General features: G+C 43.2%; 1 protein-coding gene across 2 annotated transcripts in view; it reads right to left on the minus strand.

Moving 5' to 3' along the window:
* Nucleotides 1-16,557, minus strand: part of DAAM1 (dishevelled associated activator of morphogenesis 1) — a 194,907-nt gene extending 178,350 nt beyond the window's left edge. Inside the window, exons 1-2 of one of the 2 annotated variants that reach the window (XM_011989574.1) lie at nucleotides 16,400-16,484; nucleotides 9,745-9,747 (exon numbers count right to left, since the gene is read on the minus strand). The gene's annotated coding sequence lies outside the window, so the exon portion shown is untranslated. Of the gene's footprint in view, nucleotides 1-9,744; nucleotides 9,748-16,399 lie in introns of both variants that reach the window. The other variant, XM_011989575.1, reaches the window with a different exon arrangement.
* Nucleotides 16,558-17,711: the final 1,154 nt, after the last annotated feature.

Raw genomic sequence — 17,711 nt, forward strand, 5'->3', positions numbered from 1 at the left:
GTGTTGCATTTTTAAAAATAGAATATTCCAATGGTAAAGAATTTAAATATAGCATATCATGTCTTTAAGGACAAAAGACATGTCTTTGGAGAGCCTACAGATATGAAATAACTAGCAAAGGCTCACTGTAAAAAAGTAATTATTTCATGACCTCAATTTTTAAATCTGCTCATTTTCCAAAACTCAAAACTCAAATGTCTTTCTCCTTTAAGAATTTTTTTTTTCTTTTAAAGAAGCTAAAACCTGACTCAACAAACACCACTCAGGTCAAAGATCTCAGCAAATCCAAACATCACTTAATATACTTACAATATGTTATCCATTTTCTGTAAGAACTTTGAACAAATTAATACAGTGTAAATATATACAAACTTAAACTGCTCTCAATAATAGGAATCTGGAAAACCTGACATTTGCTTTACTGCTAAATGTATATGCTTCTTGAAATATCTCTATATACATGGACCTAGTAAATTTTGCCAATACACACTATGTTTATCACATACTTTATCACATAGTTTTTTGTGATAAAAAAACTGTTTATGATTAAAAAAACTATGTTTTTTATCACATAGTTTTTCTACCTCTAGTAACCAGATAGTATAAGACATCAATGACTTTCACTTTAACCAATTTACAGGAACTAGAGGAAACAGAAAATCATGCTGTAACAAGAGTTCCAGACTGTGGAAAATTCTACAGGACAAAATAACACGGAGGATTCTCATACTAGTTATATTAGTTTCTCTATGTCTATGTGTAGGAAGCGTTCAATAATAAAACGTGGCCAGGCATGGTGGCTCACGCTTGTAGTCCCAGCACTTTGGGAGGCCGAGGCGGGCGAATCACAAGGTCAGGAAATAGAGACCATCCTGGCTAACATGGTGAAACCCCGTCTCTAGTAAAAATACAAAAAATTAGCCGGGCGTGGTGGCGGGCGCCTGTAGTCCCAGTTACTCAGGAGGCTGAGGCTGGAGAATGGCGTGAACCCGGGAGGCGGAGCTTGCAGTGAGCAGAGATTGTGCCACTGCACTCCAGCCTGGGCAACAGAGCAAGACTCCATCTCAAAAAAAAATAAAAAAATAAAACAAAACATTTTAAAAATCTTCATTTTCACTCCACATAAAACAAAAAAAGTAGCAACAGGAAGCAATAAATCTGATGAGGGGATCATTTCAGGAAGACAGAGGGAGTTGTGAAGCATATTTGTGAGTTGCCATTCATTTTTATTTTTATTTATTTATTTTTTATTTTTTTTAAGAGAGAGGTTTCACCATATTGGCCAGGCTAGTCTCGAACTCCTGACCTCAAGTGATCCGCCTGCCTTGGCCTCCCAAAGTGCTGGAATTACAGGTGTGAGCCACCGCACCAGCCCCATTCTGATGATTTTTTAGATTTTGCGTTTTCATTTTAATAATCATCAAGAGTATAATGGCATAAATGTATGTTACCTGATACGACAGGCAGAACTTTAAATGATACCCCATTACCCTTGCCCTCATATAATCTCCTTCCCCACTTTAAATGTGGATGGAACCAGTCACTATGACAAGATACCACTCTCATGATTATGTTTCATTATATGGTCAAAAGTAGATTACCCTGGGTGGGCTTGGCCTAATCAGGTGAGCCCTTCAATATCAGTCTTTTCTCCTGCTGATTACATGGAAAAAAATCAGAGATGTTCTCCACCTGGCCTGGAAGAAAGCAAACATCCACACTGTGAACTGCCAATGTGGGCCATGTGGAAGGGAATATGGGTGGCCTCTAGAAGCTAAAAGCAGTCCCTGGCCCACAGCTAGTGGTCCTCAGTCCTATGGTCACAGGAAGTAAATTCTGACAACAATTCATGAGCTTGGAATAAGCCCCTGAGCTCCAGCTGAAGACTACAGTGTGTTGGCTGACACCTGGATTTTTGCCTGCTAAGTCCCTGGGCAGAGAATCTAGCCATAGCATATGCAGACTACTAAGCCACTAAGTTTGTGGTAATTTATTATGCCATAATAAAACTAATAGACCTTCATAAGCATTTGATAACCAAATAACACCACAGTATCTCAAGGCCTACCTTTGCACGTGGGTTTATGATCCCATCAACACCAAATGAGTACCCAAACATTTGGCAACTTAATTTTTAATACAGTATTTCACAGAGAATCATGAATCCAAATTTGAGAAACCTTGAGCTTCATAATCCCTGTTAAATAAAATATTTCTTATCCAACAGTTAGTTTTATAGGCAAGAGTTCATACTTGAATGCTTTTTACAATATGAAGACTTCTACAGCAGAAACATGCTGCAAAACAATCAAATGAACACATTTAAAGCACATTGTGACCAAGCCAAAGGCATCACCAAAATCTTAGCTTGTCATCACAGCAGGTATAAAGTATAACAAAGCTTTTTATCCTCTAATACCCTAGCTCATGATTAGGATGTATGAGAAAAACATGGACCAGATTCCACTATAACAAAAATTTCTTTATAACAAAGATTCCCATATCTCAAGTGGTCCATAAATATTACGGAATTGCCACAACTATCCTTTGTGCATGTCATACTCTGTTTATTTACAGGAAAAAATGAGATGTACATGAAGATAACAAATGGGAAAGTAATATTATCCCTAAGGCCTAAAAAACTAAGATTCTACTTAGTCTGATTCTTTTAAATGTTTTTCAATAATAGCTTTATTTTGAGATATAGTTTGTGTACCATGAAATTCATCCATATACACTGTACAATTTGGTGGGTTTTAGGAGATTCAAGTTTAGGAGCATTCAAGTATGAACTCTTGCCTATAAAACTAACTGTGTTGGATAAGAAATATTTTATTTAACAGGGATTATGTAGCTCAAGGTTTCTCAAATTTGGATTCATGATCCTCTGTGAAACACTATTAAAAATTAAATTGCCAAATGTTTGGGTACTCATTTGGTGTTGATGGGATCATAAACACATTTCCCTAGTAGCAGAAAACCTTGGGCATTCAAGACTCAAAATCAACATTTAGGAAAGAAAAGAACAGGAGGTAGAAGATTTGACCCTAGGCATAACAAATATCTTAAAAACTGATTTGGGATTGTAGAACTTCCATAACTGGTGCTATAAACATTCCTTTGAAAAAAAAAAAAATGAACATGCTCCAAATAAGCAAAACAAGAAAGCACCTGCCAGGGAAAGCAAAGAGCGTTTCATTGGGGAAACTCTTCACCTATTGCACAGGTAATGTTTACTTCAGAAGCTGAAGACAGAGGATGATCTGAGCTTTAGTCAAGTAAAACAAGACTTCTGTACTACAAAGGAAAAAGTTGGGGATTTTTCTAAGAACATACAGCATTCTGAAATGTATATGCTCAACACTAAAAACATTTTTTAAGTAGCAAGTTAACAAATGAATGATGTTTTAAGGTGTTGCTTTTATGGTTTATGGGATAGTCCATAAATTGCCAAGTATATTTTTCCCTAAAAATCAGCCATTTTCTTTGCTTCTGCTATGCTTGCTAGAAGCCTGGATCTGAAATTCTTTTTTAAAGCCATTTTATTTGATCTCCCACCCGCTTGGGTCATTATAACTCTGGGCCAAAGATAAGGTCCTCCATGAGATGTAGTGCTGGCAACATGGAACAGACAAAGGAGGGAAACTTGAAACAGACCTGCCCACTTCTATGAAGCCAGAGGAGGGTCTCACAGGAAGCTCACAGAGGTAGCTGTGAAAGAACCTAGATCCTTTCTAGATTATTTTAGATCCTTCTCTAGAAGGAAGGCTAAGAAAAGCATTTACTACTACTCTCCCACTCAATTTTTATCTCAAGGATGCTGATGGTATTGACTATTTGTGAATGGGTAGTTTATTTCCTCCTTTTACACAGTAGATTAAAATGTAAATTGATTCATCTACAGATTTAGAGGTTTTTCAGTTAAACCTGCCAAAATATAATAGAGCTTCAACATTATTAGAAGCATTAGGTTCAGTGTATCAGGTAGTGCACACTATATGACAGGTAAAAGACCTTTCCTTTTCACAAATTCAAAATTCTAAAAAATGCTTTTTAAATAGTCACACCTAAATGGACATGATTTTTTTTTTTTTTTTTTTTTTTTTGAGACAGAATCTGGCACTGTCGTCCAGGCTGGAGTGCAGTGATACCATCTTCGCTCACTGCAACCTCCACCTCCTGGGTTCAAGTGATTCTTGCCTCAGCCTCCCGAGTAGCTGAGACTACAGATGTGTACCACCAAGCTCAGCTACTTTTTTTTTTTGGAGGGGGGCAGGGCACAGAGATGGAGTCTTGCTCTGTTGCCCAGGCTGGAGTGCAGAAGCACAATCTTGGCTCACTGCAACCTCCACCTCCTGGGTTCAAGCGAATTCTCCTGCCTCAGCCTCCCAAGTAGCTGGGATTACAGGCACCCACCACCACACCCAACTAATTTTTAGTAGAGACAGGGTTTCGCCATGTTGACCAGGCTGTTCTCCAGCTCCTGACCTCAGGTGGTCCACCCACCTCAGCCTCCCAAGGTACTGGGATTACAGGCATGAGCCACCATGCCCAGCCGGACATGGAATTTTTAAAAACAAAGCTGTGCACTTAACCAGCTAGGCAGCCAAACCCAGCCCACATCTGCAACTATAACTCCATTTCCCGAACCCAAGATCTTTCACTCTTCTCACCTATTTTCCCCTTTTGTTGAATGTCAGAATTACCTGGGGATTTTTTTTTTCTTTTTCTTTTTTTTTTTTTTGAGACAGAGTCTCACTGTCGCCCAGGCTGGAGTGCAGTTGTGCAATCTCTGCTCACTGCAAGCTCCGCCTCCTGGGTTCACGCCATTCTCCTGCCTCCGCCTCCCGAGTAGCTGGGACTACAGGCGCCCGCCACCTCGCCCGGCTAATTTTTTGTATTTTTAGTGGAGACGGGGTTTCACCGTGTTAGCCAGGATGGTCTCGATCTCCTGACCTCGTGATCTGCCCACCTCCCAAAGTGCATAGCCACCGTGCTCTGACTACTTGGAGATCTTTCAGAATCCTGTAGAATGGGCCCCAACTCCACATTTACTGAGTCAGCATCCCTAAACATCTCTTTTTTAAAATTAACTGGGAACATTCTGATGTGTATCCAGGGCGGAGAACTACAAGACCAGACAGAGCAGAAGAGGCTTGGATATCCTCAGAAGTCCCACCTATCCAACTGCGAAGGAACGTTGTTTTACATTTTATATGAAAATATATGCTTTCTTAGGCATTATCTTTGCATTAGTTGCTCAAGAAAGGAACTTGGGTTGGTTTTTAAAACCTTATAACATTTTCGTTTTGTATCCTGAAAATCTTATCAAGGTTTTTTTCTGAAAGGCAAGGCAAGTTTCAGTGTTGCCAAAGCCCAAGTTTTAGTCAAGTTTAAAAAACATTCTTGTTTGGGGGAGGAAAAAGAATGGAACATCACCTCTTCAGAACGCTTCCCACACTACTGACTTGAGATAAGCTGTCATTTTTAAAGCTTAAGGTTTTTTTTCTAAAGCATTTTGGTGTTTGACAATAATGACAGAGTTGGCCTTCCCTTTCCCCAAAGCCTCTTCCTCCTTACCCACAGATAGCATTACTGACCTACCAACACAGGCCATGGGCTTCAAAGCTGTTTACCTGCTAGAATTGCTGGGCTTACCCTGACCCAGCATCAGTGTCTCACAAAGTCTCCTGTTGTGACCAAAGACACGTCCTTAAAATGTGGCTGGCCTCCCAGGCTGTGGTCATGGAAGAATGGAGAAGTGACCCTAAAGGGTCTAATCCACTGACCTTTACTTTGCTCTAACCAACTGCCCAAATAAATAAAAACAGCAGGGTGGCACAGTTTCCCAGATGAATTCCAATTTATCCCTAAATATCCAGGCTTGGTTCAATGATTAAAGTCTTCAGACCATCCAAAACTCTGTCAAATAGCTCTCAACCAGGGGTGATTTTGCCCCCAGGGGACATTTGGCAATGTCTGGAGACATTTTGGGCTGTCACAACTGGAGGAGAGGATGTTACTGGCATCTAGTGGGTAGAGGCCAGGGACGCTGTTAAACATCCTACAGTGCACAGCACAATCTGCCTCACAACAAATAATTATCCAGTTTCAAGTTTCAAGAGTGCTCATGTTGGGAAACTCTGGGTTAGAATACTAAAGTGGGTCATCTGCCAGCCCACTGCTAGATAAACCTTTGAAGAGACATTTATCCCAATTTAATTTAGTTGAAAATAGGAATCACAAACTCAATGCCTTCAAGGGCCAAGGAGATAAATATCACATAAACTAAGTGGCTGTGCATTAGGCACTAGAGGGTGGTAAGGTCTGTGACAAATCAGAATATAAACGCTCACTAAAATATCACTCCTTTTTAAAAATAATGCTGTGCTGGCCTAGCAAAACATGGACAGCCGGCTACATTCACTCTGTGGACCCCCTGGTGGTCAGACTCCAGTTTAAAGTGAGGATCAGCCCGGCACGGTTGCACACGCCTGTAATCCCAGCAACTCAGGAGGCTGAAGCGGGAAGATTACTTGAGGCCAGGAGTTCAAGATCTCATGTCAAATTTTTAAAAAATTAAGTAGAAACTAAAAAAATAAAGTGATGATCAATTTAAACAGAACCGTATGATCACCAAAAGACCCTGTTGAGTTTCATCCCTTATATCCTACAGAACTCCTGAGCTGTGCAGTTGAGAAGAGACTGGGGATCAGATCATGTGGGATTAGCTCCAGCCAAGAACAGGATCTCAGGACACTGTGCCAAGGCAGGGGCGGCCAAGGTTGAAAACTGGAGGCGAAAAATCGGAGTTCTCCCTCACTGATCTCCATTTTAGGGAAACTCAATGGATATTACTTTGACAATTACACAATGCCACATAAGTGAGGTCATTATTTTAAGAGGATACTGTCTTTCCAAAAATTTAGAATTTTTATCCAGAAAATAGCTTATTCTATGTGAATACACTGTGAATGAGAAAAGAGAGGCCCAGAGAGTTTAAAGGAATTGCCACGATTACCCAAACTGAACCTAAAAATCAAACAGTGTGTCTTTTCCCTCTGTGCAATTGCAAAGCACCAAGAGACAGGTGAAGAGATTTCATTCAAGGTGTCAAACATGTGTGATTAAACTCTGTACCAAACAGAAGTTACATGTAAATTAAATCTACATTTACTCAGCATTATCCTCTTTCCTCATTAGAAAAGTCATCCACGTTTGTCCCAGATCACTGTTTAAAAATCTCTTTATCCCCTAACAGAAGCATTAAAAGCAGGTTAAGTATCTCCACCTCTCCTTTCAGATCAGGCTGTAGAGAAGAAAGGCAAATCAGCAAATGGTGCCAGGCACGGTGGCTCACGCCTGTAATCCTAGCACTTTGGGAAGCCGAGGCAGGCGGATCACGAGGTCAGGAGTTCGAGACCAGCCTGATCAACATGGTGAAACCCCGTCTCTACCAAAAATAGAAAAATTAGCTGGGCATGGTGGCAGGTGCCTGTAATCCCAGCTACTCGGGAGGCTGAGGCAGGAAAATAATTTGAACCCAGGAGGCGGTTGCCGTGAGCCGAGATTGCGCCACTGTACTCCAGTCTGGGCAACAGTGCAAGACTACGCCTTAAAAAAATAAGACAGGCAATCAGCAAATGGAAATGCAAGAAGAAGGAAGCCCCGATATGAATGTCCCCGAGCGTACGCATACTTTCTGTTGGAGGAATTCCTGGCCTGAAGAGACAGCATAAACAAAGGCCATCCAGCAGGAAACAAATGATAAGAGAGGTGAAACCCAGTAACTCTCTCTGTCCTCCCCTCTACCTACTTCCCTCAACTTGTTCGTCAGAAAAACAATCTGAGCTTGAGAGAATTACAATCTAAGCCTTCCTCTCCCAGCTGTCTCACAGCTCTCATTCTAAGTTAGAGGGTTAAGGGGGGAAGACATGCTTTTCTGTAAGGTCAGTGATGGGGCTCCCAAGATACGGCACTTGGCAGACTGGAAACAGCCATCTCACCCTGCCCACAGAGAAGCCACAAGCACAGAACTGTCAAGCTGCAATGCAGGGAGTAGAGAAGGAAAAGGAAAGGTATGGAAGAAATGTAACTTCGGTCACAGCCTGAAAAGAAATTGGGTTAAATGTAAAACTATATACATTTTTAAAAAAATTTTAACCAGCCCTTAGCAGAAAATATCATAGGCAAGGCAGTTTCCTGCCACAGTTCCTAGAACTTCTATAGTTGGAAGTGTCACCTACTCACAGAATCTCAAGCCCTAAATGGGTCATAGAGTATTTCCAGTTCAATCTCTATTCTTGATTTTTAAAATACGAAAAATATAATAGCAGGCCTGTTCATTTAAACTTCTGAGAACATGGTGCAGTCAGTCTCAGCCCCTGGCTTCAATTCCAGCATTTATTTATCGCATGTCCTCCGACTTTTAGTTCACATTACTGACAGTGCTGAGCAAAGTACCTCTAATGCAGAAATGATTGCCACACAAACAGGATGGGGAAACCAAACAGAAATGGCATTGTTCTTTCTTTTCCACCATCAGCCTAAATCAAATAGCAGCCACTAATAATGGGTTAACTATAGCTGCATTTGAAAAAATAACTCCAAATGGGCTGCCTTGAACAGAAGTGTATGACATTCTCCATATTCACAATTTCACCAACTTTCAAAAATAGAGAATGCAGCAATATTCTTCCAATAGTTTAAGTTGTCTGTTTCATTTCCTTTAATTTCTTACAATTAGTTTTTTTGTTTGTTTGTTTTTGTTTTTGTTTTTTAAGACAGAATCTCCCTCCGTCACCCAGTCTGGAGTGCAGTGGAGCGATCTCGGCTAACTGCAAGCTCTGCTTCCCAGGCTCACACCATTCTCCTGCCTCAGCCTCTCGAGTAGCTGGGACTACAGGCGCCCGCCACCATGCCCGACTAATTTTTTGTAATTTTAGTAGAGATGGGGTTTCACTGTGTTAGCCAGAATGGTCTCGATCTCCTGACCTCATGATCCACCTACCTTGGCCTCCCAAAGTGCTGGGATTACAGGCGTGAGGCACCATGCCCAGCCAATTTCTTACAACTAATTTTGTAATAAATTCTGGGGATTTAGAAGGGTCTCTGATCTAAACCTCTTGTTACAGAACTGCGGGTTCTAACTTGTGTCTAAACATTTCACTGTTTGGTTTTACCAAATCTCTATGAAACTAATAACAAATTTAAGCTTAGGCACATATGAACAATCTGTCTCATCTGGTGAATAATGCTGACCACCATCCTCCACTCTTCTTCTTGGGCACAAAAATCCAGAACTTTATCGAAGAGTAAGCCCAGAAGTAGCACCAAACACACATTGATGGCATCTGTCATTCTGCCAAGAAAGGAAGAAGATCAAGGCTATTGGCTTTGGCAAATTTTTAGGAAGCTGCCCCTAGTCCTGACCTAATCTTCACAGGAGGACAACTGTCAGAAGCATACGGTTCCTTAGCAAGCTGCTGGCAGTCTTGCCTCTCACTTACAGCATTTCCCTACCAGTTCGCTTTAAAACATGGCACCTTTTTTTGCCCTTCGTAGTGATAGCTGTGCACTGATATGTCCACAATGTACACTCTAGTCCCCAAAAGCATGATTCATTAAAAAAAAAAAAAAAAAAAAAGAAACAGGAAAAATCTGACTAGAATTACAGGTACAGTTTGTGGCTCCAAAATAAGGCAAAGCTAACCCATGCCCTGACCTGGTTTGTATGTCACTAACAAACTGAGCTTAGCCAACAAGCCAGAATATAAGACCCCAGCTCAGAAAATAAAAGATGGGCATCTGTATTACCCCAACAATGCCCAAAGCTAGGATCAGGGCTATCTACTCCCTAAATTCAGGAAGTCTATCAGATGGGCAACATTTTCCAATCACACTGCAGGTATTTTTTTAGACATAAAAATGACAAAGACCAGTTTAATAGGTGACCTTAATTGTGTGCCAGCAGAAATACAGGTAGCCTTAAAACCCCAATCCTGGCGTAATTTATAGAACAGAATAAACCCAGGTTATTACTAAAGGTGAATGACATACTTTAAAAGTATAACAAGATGAAGCCAGGCGCAGTGGCTCACGCCTATAATCCCAGCACTTTAGGAGGCTGAGGCAGGTGGATCACGAGGTCTCTACTAAAAATACAAAAAATTAGCCAGGCATGGTGGCGGATGCCTGTAGTCCCAGCTACTCGGAAGGCTGAGGCAGGTGAATGGCGTGAACCCTGGAGGCAGAGCTTGCAGTGAGCCGAGATCGTGCCACTGCACTCCAGCCTGGGCGACAGAGCAAGACTCTGCCTCAAAGAAAAAAAAAAAGTATAACAAGATGAATGATTAAGAAAAAAAAATCTTCTGAAATAAATGTCTGTTCAAAAAATTTTACGATTGTGTAGCCTAATGGCTAACAAGGCTTTTGTTTTCATGTTTCCCTTCCTGGCAATATGCTGTTAAGGCATAGCTTTCCTATTATTTCCTTGTGTTTTAGTCAATTGTCTTCATTAAATATTGTCTAAGTGGCACAATATCTAGTTTTAAGCCAAAAGGAAAAGATCTATTGTAAGTCAGGAAATCGCACCAACTGCATTGGAAATTGAACTTGCTTCCCTAGTTTTCCCCATTTAATTCACAACTGTGGTTATGGTTTAAAAGAATAGAAATTGTTTATTTGGCACCAAATTTGCTCCACTATAAAAATAAATAAAAGTATCTCTTCTGAGGTGGGGGGGAAGAAGTTTATTTTAATATCTAAGGCTATCCGATATTAGATTACATGTTTGACTACTGCTCAAGTGTTCATTATTTTCTTTTCAAAAGAGCTTTCACAATTTATGTTAAAAGACTACAGGGAAGAGGGAAGCTGAGAAATTATGGGCCCTCTTAACTCTCAATGCAGGCTTCTGTGGCCCTGTTCTGAGTGAGAAGATCTTTTATCAGATGAGGGATTCAACCCAGTGAAAAGTTATCTCACTTAACAAATAGGGTCTAATGCTGGACAGGCTCCAAATAGATTTAGAGCTGTAATATAAGAGCATTTCCTTTTTCAAATAATTTGTCTATTGTTTGCACAGCAAAAAAAAAGCTCCAAAAAGTTTTATCATTTAAATACTCAAAAGCAACATTTTTAATCTCACACATTTTCTGTTCCAGAAAATCAGGCTGTAAGAACCCATGACATGAAGAAGTCATTGTACTCTCAATTAACCCAGGACTTACTGACCCAGCACTGTCTGAGAATTAAGAGACTCAAAGGAAGCTGTGATTCCCCAAACTCCAGTTGCAGAGAAGAGAATAACATGCCAGAAAGTTAGAAACCAGACAACATCAGGATGTATAAAGAACTAGACTGCTTGGGTCCCTAACCTGGTCTGCCACTTACAGGCTGTGTGGCCTAAGCTGGGCAAGTTCTTTAACTTCTCTGTGCCTCAGTTTCCTCATCTAGAACATGGCAATAAAAGTATCTATCTTGTATAATTTTGTGAAGTCAATAACATAGCCCATGGAAAGTATTAGAAAGGGCTTGGCATGAGGTAGGCACCTCACATACAATATCAGTATCAAATTAGCTGTAAGTGTTGTGTGGTCAGGCTAAGTGCTTTAAGGAGGAAGGGCAGGGAAAGCTTCCTGGAAGCTGTGGCACCTGAGCTAGATATGAAAGCACAAGAGAATCCAGACACTCAGAGGGATGCACATTGCAGATGTGGACAGCCATTACTGCAGAAAGTCACAGAGTAAAAACCAGGAACGCTTAAACATCAATGAGGAAAACAAGCTCCCCAAAGCTGAAGGTGTATTTGGCAACCCCAGATTAATTGGGAGTGATGGGGAAGGCTCTGTACACTTGTTGCTGTACTTCTAGGACTTCACATTCAGTTCATTTTTAGACACATGTTCTATGTATGCAAACTTGTGGACTATGAATGCAAACTCTCCCTGGAATGCTCTGTTCTCTCCCTGCTCCTAGAACAGTGGAAAGGATATTAAAAAATTAAAAGGTAACCTTTTATTTCTGAAAAAAAAAAAATCTGCTGGAGTGAAATACAGGTCACTAAAATCAATTTCAATCTCATGCTCGTCTGTCCCTGTTTCAGTGGGGCTACAAACGAGGTGACAGCTCAGAGAAAGGGGGTATGATTCAGATCCACGCTTCAACGCTGGTCTCTATCAGCAGCCTCAGCCACTCTAAATAATACAATCTACATAAAAGACAGTACTCTTGCTAAGTGAATGCATCTTCAAGAGGGGTATCATCCACCCTAGCCTGATCTGTCAACCAGACATTACCTCCAAGCCACATACAGAAATACAGAAAATGCTCTCAGTACCAATTTCTTAAGTAGTACCTGTGCAATCAATTTCCTCTAAACTTTGAGGTCTTGAAACCACTACAACAGATGCTGTGCATATTTAAGATAGGTATTCATTTAGAAGATTACCTCTATCACCAAGTTAGAAATTGTAATACCAAAATAAGTCACCATATTCCTCATCCAAAGAGAAAAAAATCACAACAGAATATAGAACTTTCATTTTGACTGGTGTCCCCTCTAGAGAGAAAACAAGTTTGCTAACCCACGTTGGACACCTTGCTTTGTTTCGGGCAATATAGGGATAGACTTAACACTGGAAATACCAGAGCACGGCTTGAAGCCAGGCAGGGCCCCACAGCAGTTACAAGCTCTGTGATTATTTCCTGAACCAAACACCTAAGGCACTGAAGGGTACCAAGCTTTGTTGGAAAAGCATGTTTCCTCTGGTCCAACAGCTGCAACTTTAAAGTGTTTTCACAGAAGACCTCAAGCTTCTCTTTATGCCATCTCCCAAATATTTACAAAATGAAACACTTTCAATCAGAACTGTTTTGTTTGTAAACACCTTATTTGTTTTAAGGACCATAGTGCCAACACTAAAAGCAGCCTTTTAAACAAAGTAGCTCAAAACCACACACACACACACACACACACACACACACACACACCCCTTAACACGCAGAACATGTCCACAAACCAAGAAAACCAGGATTCAAATTCCTTAGCACGTACTCATGGTGCTCCTGTAAGCACCACCCAAAGACGTGACCGACCACACCCTCTTCATTATCACACCTCCTCACTAATTTACTAATTTATGCTCCTGAAAACCCACAGAATCCGACTACTAGATGATAACATGTTACAAATATTAGGCAAATGTTCTTTGGCATTTCTTTCACATCAACCAGCCTGAAACAACTGATCCTGTTTACAGAACGGCTTCACCTCAGGTGAGAGGACTATTGTCTGTCAGAAGAGCTGGGAGACACTGGTGGCCTGGCAAAAGCTTCTAGGTATCTTTCTCTTGGTGCCTCTCCCTAATCACGTGTCATACACCTCCTGGGAAGATTATCTGGGCCAAGGATAGTGCAACTGAGAGAAATCTAGAAATGCCTAGTTAAAGGGTAATAAGAAATTGTAACTAGAAAGAAACAGTCTATGTGAGTGAATGTATTCTAAAAGCAAATAATTAGGAAATATGTCTACTTCAAATCCACAGAAAGCCTTTTATGCCGACAAGTTTTGGTTTATGATGAAATGAAACTGCTTGATAGAAAGCTAAGGGGAATATTACCACAGATGACAGAACTATCAGTGGAAATAATACACACCTTGGATCTCCAATCATAGTTCTGCTAGTTAATATTCACTTAACAAATATTTATTAAAGACCTACAAATCAACGAACTGCTCTAAACATGCTGGGGAGATAGAAAAGGACAAAACAAAGACCCTACCCTCAAGGAGCTTATAATCTAGTAGGGTAGACAAGCAGAAGAATGAAGGAAATTTTCATTTAATGATAAGTTCCAGGGGAAAAAAAGTGACAACTTCTGATCCTGTTTCCTCATGGGGATGGGATGTAGCTACCTACTTAAAATAAGATAGTGTCAACCACCAAGCACACAGCAATCCCAAGCATTTACCTGACTACAGATACACATGCATAGACACTCTCATATACACACCTTCCCCCCAAATTGCAACATCTGTGATAATGCACGTTGGTATAAAATGCAAGCAGAGGGGAAACAAAATACTTGTATAAGTCAATTACACTTAATGCAATTAGAAATAACTGCATTCATTAGGAATCTATAAAAAGGCAAAACCTAAACAATTATTTATAATACTAAAGTATAATTAGAAGGGTCCAGATACTGGAATAATAGTAGTAGTAGTATAAACAGTATTACAAATAGTCACTTGTTGCCTTGCCCATATAACCCGATGGCACAGTATCAGAAGCTAGGTTTAAACCCTTAACTTCAGATAACTTTGAGGGGGAGAAAGGGGGAAGAAAAAGGACAATGACCAAGTCTATCTTAGAATCATAGGCTATTGCACCTAGAATGAACGTTAGGAAACCCTCTATAGCCTTTCCCCACATTACCAAAGAGAAGGCTGAGGTCCGGAGGTCAAGGGTTAACCCCAGCAGGGAGTAGCTAGTGACTGACAGAGCCAGAGTAGGACCCAAGGCTCCTGGTTATGGCCCTGCATGCTTCGCCCTCAAGGACCTGTACCCTCTAGCCTGGCTTTAGATTTTATGAGAACCATAAGGGACTGCAGTGACTTCCAACCGTTATTAATTGTCCCTAATCACTTCCAATCAGCTGCACCTAGAGCAAATTGAGAGCCTTTACTGGTGACCAGGGAACTCTCTTTATGCAGAACAGGGAAGGGCGCCTTTCATGACAAAGCTGCCTCCAACACCATAAACTACCTTATTGGGGAAATGATGCGGCTAGCCCGAAAGGAAGAGATTTTTCAAATTATAATTTTCAGAGTTTGCCTCAGGAAAAAGGCGCCAAACAATTAGTTGCAGGGAGGGAGGTGGTGTGCTGAGGTGTGGCACGGGGAAGGGAAAGGGGTCTAGAACTGAGTGCAAGCTATTTAGGAGAGAAAGGAGAGAGTCCCAGGCTGTGAAAGGGGCGAGGAAGAGAGAGCAGCTGGGCCAGGGCAAGCGTTTGACCACACCCACTAGCCACTCCCTCCCAGCTGCCCGCAGAGCCACATCGAATCGAAACAGCAGTGGCAGCAGCTAAGATTCCGAAGGCAGGAGTCGCCATGGCAACGGGATTCATCTTGCAGGCAACTCCGCTTCAATTCACTAGGTCCTGCTCGAATCTCAAGAAACTACCAGCTCTACGAGAGCAAAAACGGTCACGGGTGGCATTTGCTCTTGATGCCCTCCAGAAAGTGGAGATGAAGGAGAGGGAAATGGAGTTCAGGCATCACTAAATATGTTATGGGGAGAGAGGTAGCTCCGCAAAGCCAGGCCGTGAACAACTTGAGACCTTAGCAGGGTTTGATGAATGAGTAAACGAACAAATGAAGGTACTAGGGAAAGGGAAAGAACATCCAGAGGACTGAGAGCTCTGGGCCTCGTGCACATCTCCAGTCAGAGGGCAAGCCGATCACAAGCAGTTGGCTTTCAGCACCAGCTGGGTAAACCCGATTATCCAGCCCTTCTGCTCCACAGCGAGCCTAATCATTAGATTATCCGACACCCCCACCCCCGCGCCACCACCTCCTGGCCCAGGGCTTCAGGGCAGGCGCTTCGCCCCAGCCCAGGTGCTCTATGCCAAGGCACCGTGGAGACTGAGATGTGCCCTCTCGAGAGGGACGGGCGGCAGGAGTCCTCTGCGGTGCCTCACAACCGGGTTCGCAGGCGGCGCAGCTTCCCCGGCCGCCAACACCCCGCTCTCCCTCCGCAAAGCCCGATCGCCCTTCTCTCTGTTTTGAAACATTTAGGTCCAACTTAGTCTGAATTACAGGCGCTCCGTCCCTTTCGAATGGGACTGGAAGTGAGGGTGCCAGGGGTACTGGGGGCTCTGCTCGGACGCGAACGAGTACACGAGTCCCTCCTTCCCTGTCGCCACCGCCGTGTCCACCAAGCCTGCCTCGGGGTTCTCCCTCTCGGAGCCGCCGGGCCGGGAGCTCCCGGCCGCCGCTGCAGTACCCGCGGCCCCAGCCCTGGGGAGCCTGCAGCAAGGCAGCGAGTGTTACCCCGCCGGCTCCCCGGCCAGCAGGGCGCCTTAGAAAGAAAGAAGGGAGGGACCCCCGTCCTTGGGGGCATCTTCCTCCCTGCTGCCTCGGTTTGCATTGCGCTGCAGCCATTTTCCCACCCCCAGCTAGGCAGCCGAGAGCTGTCTCGGTCCCGTTCCCACCCAGACCCAACCTGAAGGACGGGTTTAATATTTACCTACTGGCCCGGGAGCTCCGGGAAGGCAGCGGGAGAGCGCGCCGCGAACTCAGTGCCCGGCCCACGGAAGCACGCCCACCCCCGCACCACTGAGCGGTGCCACTTAATGAATGAGTTCGGCGGGCAAGGAGGCGCGTCCCCCTTACCTGAGCAGCCCCTGCATGCTGGAAAGGCGGCTCTGCACTCTGGGTACAATGGGATCCGGTTAAACAGTTTCCTTCACAGCCGCTCGTAGGTTACTAACTCGCAGGTGACATCACCCTCTCCTCGCCTGATAGGCTACAAAGTGGCTCCCACTGCGCATGGACGCTCCGGTAGGGCGCGCGGACTCCTGGGAGTAGTAGTCCCAATCTATTGGCGGGGCTGGGACAGCTTTGCTGTTGGGACTCGTGGAGCTACACCTCCCGACATACTCCTCGGCTCTTCTGCCCCGCCCCTTTTCCCTCCCCCTTCAGGACCCGCCCCCTCCCAGCCTTACAGCCTTGCAGTGTTAGCGGTGGTCGTTCCGAATCCGAGCTGCGGACCGCACGGGAGAGTGGGAGGGCTGCCCTGCGGTCGAGCCTGTTGATTTGACCTCTAGTCTGCCCGGCGCGGGCTCTGAAGGATCGGAGGGGTCCGGGGCTCGCGTGATCCGGCCAGGCTCGCTCTAACTGGTCTTTCTTGGTCCCTGCTGGGAAGGGACGATTAAGACTTTTCTGCCTTCCCCAGGCGTAGCAGCTAATTCAGAGGACTTAGTGTTTTCTGGGTTAAGTACGGTCCTTGAATTCTCCCCGCTCAACACTTCCCAGAGGATGGGGCGACGCCGGTCCCAAAGCGGAGGAATCTCCTTGTATCCCACTTGGCTCAATTCACCTTTATCTTTTCTCCTCCCCGTGTAACGGAGACAAGGTGACCAGTCAGAACGCAGGGAACCACTTAGTAGGCTGAGCTGACAGAATAACGGAGGTTGTCACTACCAGAAATGCGGTGTGATAGACTAGACAGTCGCCGCAACCCTCCGTCAGGGCGCTGCTGCTGCTGCTGCTGCAAAGATAATACTATCGCGCAGCCATGCTTTTGTTCATCCCTGCAGCGGACTTCCCGCCCTGGTGACTCTCCACTCCCAGGAAGAAAACGTCTTGTCTAAAGTTTGAATAAATTGTGTATCTGTGTATACACATGTTTTTAAATCCACAACACTCTCCCTTCATTTTCCATATCTTTCTTTTCAAATATTTTTATAAAGACATTAAACCAAACAACATCGTGCCGTTCAAGAATTGCCCTGCTCTTAACACAACTAAATGTTTGTTTAAAGGTAAGCAAAAGGTGTGTAGCAGAATTCTGACTTTAGGCAGGTTGTAAATACATAATTTTTTCCGTGGCATTTTTCATTATTCAGTGAATACCAAGTGTCTTTTAATATGAAAAGAATCAATGCATTTAGTTACGCGAGTTGTAAATGTAAATTTTAATGGC

Source organism: Mandrillus leucophaeus, unplaced genomic scaffold (assembly GCF_000951045.1).
Source record: "Mandrillus leucophaeus isolate KB7577 unplaced genomic scaffold, Mleu.le_1.0 Scaffold359, whole genome shotgun sequence".
Lineage (NCBI taxonomy): Eukaryota > Metazoa > Chordata > Mammalia > Primates > Cercopithecidae > Mandrillus > Mandrillus leucophaeus.